Here is a 4,655-nt window from a genome sequence, read left to right as displayed (position 1 = left end):
ATTATCGAGTCCGTGGAATTTTTAGCCCAAGACCCGCCGAGGCGGGGAATTGAACCCTGGTCCAGGGCCGATCTCAGCTTCCGGGTCTGCCGCCTCTAACCCCTGAGCCATGGACGGTCTATCTATTCGGGTGATGCAAGGGTTAGACTCTGGAAGCACGTTTTAGTCCACTTTTTGTATTGTTTAGTAACTTTGTTCAACCTTGATTCGGATTGAGATTGCCTTAATATGATGTTTCCTTATCTATTTTTGGATAATTGTGCCTACTTCTGCTTCTACTGTGCCATTACCCCCTTAAAATGTATGTGGGTTATCTGATTCCAGGGGTCCTGTGCACTGAAGAAGGTTGTGGCTGTATTGAAGCCTGTACCGAAATGTGCGTCAGCACACCCGGCGACAGGAACTACACAGTGGTGCTCCTACTGCCAATGAACTGTTAGATGTGTTATGTATATACAATCTCAAACCAAGGAGGGGGAAAAAAAGTTTCTATGTACAAGAGGAAAGTCGCATTTATTCAATGAAAATGTACTAATAACTGCAAACATCTACCAACGATAAAACTCAGTGCCCACAACAATCTTTTGGCAATGGCTTTATATTGAGTTGCTTAACATATTCACTCTGAGCTGCCATTCATTGCTCTCTTGGTGGTTCCTGTCCATGTTCACGATTTTTACTTGTTTGTGTTTGTAGTATGCTAGGTGTATGGGTATGATTGAAGTATGGTTGATAAAATGGTTGACTCTGGTGCTATTTATCGTGTGCTCTTTTTTGTTTAGGATTCTTTACTAGCTATTGGGGGTAATACCATTATTGTATTGACAAATATTTTGTTTCCTTTCTTATTACATTGTGTATGTAAATAGATCACTTCTATAATATAAATAAAAATATTTTTTCACATGGAATACAATAAATCTTTATCTATATTGTTTGAGACTGAGAATTTACCTTTGTTTTTTTGGCAATCTCTATCCCCTCCTTGCAAATGTATTGTTTGCTCCAATTTAGGGACGCCTGGCGCTCATAGTGTGTCATAGGCAGGTGACTCTTTTCCCTTCTTGTGTAATGTTTGGTAGTATTACTATCCCCAACTACACCCTGAGATTGGCTCTGTTCCATAGACGACCAAGATGTGTATTTTCACATACCCATCACCAAGAAACACAGCAAGTTCTTAAGGTTTATGGTGCTGCAGAATCATTATCAATACCAGGTCCTCCCATCTGGCTTCAAGTTAGCTCCCAGAACTTTCTTGAAAAGCATGGCAGTAGTTGCTGTTCATCTCAGAAGGCACCAAATCTTCGGCTATCTCTATCTAGATGATTGGTTAATCAAGGCAACTTCACAAGAAGTCAAGCAGCAGTCTAACTGTTGCCGGGTGTTCGAGGTCCTCCTCCACCAGCAGGCTCCTGCCTGCACCTCATCCCGGGTGTACCCGTGGAAGAGCAATCTGCTCTTCTGCTGTTCTGCCTCTACTTCTCTTGCCTCTTTTCTCCGTACCCTCGTTTTCTCTCTTGCCCCTTTCCTCTGTGCCCTCTTTTTTCACTTCCTTCTTTGTCTTTTCCTTTTTCCTTTTTTATCACTTTTTTTACCACATTTTTCCCCCTATCGGTGCTGCCCCCCCCCCGCCCCTCCAGTGTGTCCTTCCTGCCTCCCAGCTAACCCGCCCTCCTCCGATCCCTACATATTGGCAGCCACTGTGCGGCAAGAAGAGCAAGACCACTGACCTGGTCAGTGTGACTGCTCTCCTCCGTGCAGCTCCACCACTGAGTGTTGCCCCCTGAGCTCACTGTTGCAGGGTGTTTGAGGCCCTCCTCCACCCACAGGCTCCTGCCTGCACCTCATCCCTGGTGGTCAAGTGGAAAAGCACTCTGCTCTTCTGCTGTTCTACCTCTACCTCTCTTATCTCTTTTCATAGTGTCCACTTTTTCTCTCTTGCTTCTTTCCTCTGTGCCCTCTTTTTCTCTTCCATCTCTGACTTTCCCTTTTTCCTTTTTTACAGCGTGCCAAAGTGCGCCAAAGGCAAGCCCATCTGTGCCGTCCATGACCCGACTGCGACCAGCACCAGGGACAATGGTCCTCTGACCCACCGCTGCTACGACTCTAGCAACCTCCACGCTCTCAACCCCAGACGCAGAAATAACTGCCAGCTCTCAATGCTGAACAACACCCAAGGCCCTCTCTCCTGTCTACACTGCCGCCACACCTAACATCCACCTCTGTATCCCAGCAGCATCGCGTAGGATACCGGACATCACTACTTACAAACCACTCAACTGCATCCTCCTCAATGTACGTTCCCCACACATGCATGCCATAGAAATCTGGAACCTCCTCATCACCTACTCTTCCGATGTCCCCTACCTGACAGAAACCTGCACCACCACCAACTCTTCACCCAACATCGCCACCGCCATTTCCAATGGATACAAAATCCTGCACAAGGACCGCCCCAAATGCCCAGGAGGAGGCATTTGTATGACAACCACCATCCCGGATGACACAGTGACCCTTGTGGAGCACCTCCATTTCCAGATCCGGACCAATACTAAAATGACTCTCTTCGGAACCCTCATCTACAGGCCGACCGGTCCCCGCGTTCTCTTTACCGACACCATCGCGGACCTCATTGCACCTCACATCCTCACCTCCACAGACTACATTCTAATCGGAGACCTGCACTTCCACCTGGACAACCATGATGATTCAAACACTGCCTCCGTCCTACAAGACCTTGCCAACATAGGACTGAAGCAACGACTCACTGCCCTCACGCACAAAGCAGGACACACACTTGACTCCGTCTTCACCGAAGGAAACAGCATCTCCTACAGTCAATCCAGGGCGTTCCTCTGGACAGATCACCACTGCATCCCCCTCTCCTTCAAAAAAACCACCGTACACAAGCACACCCATCCCCCCCCCCCCCCCACAGAAGGTGGAATAAAGTCACCGAAGACCAGCTCCCCCCACATCAGCACCCTACCACCGACTACACCAGCTACAAACACCGCATCACGCAGCCTGCACCGCCGGTTCACAAACTGCGCCAACACACTCGAAGAAAGCAACAGGAAGACACATCAAGAAAGCAAGCTGGTTTACCCTTGCACTCCAAGAATCCAGACACTTCTGCAGATTTCTCGAAAAGATATGGTGAAGCAACAAAGCCCTGGAAACACATGCCACCTACAAAGCAGCCATCACCAGTACACCACCATCTCATCAAATCCACAAGGAAGAAATCCCTCCAAGACAGAATCCACACCAGCGCTCACAATATCAAAGAACTCTTCTCCATCACCAAGGAGTTCGCCAAACCCTGTAGCGAAAGAACAGACTTTCCTCCCTCCCAAAACCTCTGCAACAGACTCAGCACCTTCTTCTACCTTAAGATTAAGATAATCTATGACAGCTTTGACAACCAATACCTCCTCACTGCTCCAGCTCCCCTTCTATGCCACGCCACCCAACAGACCCTGCTCAAATGGACCCAACTCATGACAGAAGACACCTTGAAGTCCATGAAAAGCATCTACTCCGAAGCACCCTCAGACCCCTGCCCACACCACATCTTCAACAGAGCCACCTTGGCCATAGCACCCGAACTACTTTGATGATCAACTGCTCCTTCAAGACTGCCACCTTCCCCGATGACTGGAAACCCGCTGAAGTCAACCCCCTCCTGAAGATCCACAGATCCAGCGGGCCTCAAAAACTTCAGGGCCATCTCCATTGCTTCCATTCGCAGCCAAGGTCATCGAAAAGGCTGTCAACACCCAGCTAGCAAACTTCATGTAAGCTAACAATGTCCTGGAAATCTCCCAATATGGATTCCGCAGCAACCACAGCTCCAAGACTGCCCTACTTGCTACTCCCGACATCTGCTCCCTCCTTGACCAAGGTGAAACAGCAACCCTCCTCCTCCTGACCCTCTCGGCTGCCTTCGACAACATCTCCCACCGCACCCTAGCCACCAAACTCTGCAACACTGGCATCCACAGAAAGGCCCTCGACTGGAAATGCTCCTTCCTCACCAGCAGAACTCAGCTGTCAAACTCCCTCCCTACCTCTCGGAACCGACAGAGACCAACTGTGGAGTACCCCAGGGCTTCTCTCTCACCCCCCCACCCTCTTCAACAAGTACATGGCCCCCCACGCAACCATCATCAGGAACCACGGGCTCAACATAGTCTCCGACACCCAGCTTATTCTCTCCCTCACCAACGAATCCAACATCACCAAACACAACCTACAAGAAGGGATGAAAGCTGTTGCCACCTGGATGAAATGTAGCAGCCTGAAACTCAACTCTGAGAAAACAGAAGCCCTTATCCTTGGCTCCACTGGTGGCCCCCGCCCTTGGAAATCCCCCCACCCCGACAGACCACGCATGAAACCTCGATATCATATTAGACTCACCGCTCACACTAAACTGCCAGATCAACGCCGTATCCTCGACCTGCTTCAACACCCTCCACATGCTTCGAAAAAATGTCAGATGGATCCCATCCGAATCCAGAAAAACTGTCAAATACGCTCTCAGCAGCAGACTGGACACCAGCAACACTCTCTACACCAGAATCAACAAGAAACTCCTTTGCTAACTCCAGACCGTCCAGAACGCTGCAGCCAGATTGATCCTCAAC

The sequence above is a fragment of the Lissotriton vulgaris genome, chromosome 7 (assembly GCF_964263255.1).
Source record: "Lissotriton vulgaris chromosome 7, aLisVul1.2, whole genome shotgun sequence".
NCBI classification, from domain to species: domain Eukaryota; kingdom Metazoa; phylum Chordata; class Amphibia; order Caudata; family Salamandridae; genus Lissotriton; species Lissotriton vulgaris.
Note: the sequence above shows the minus strand (reverse complement) of the source record.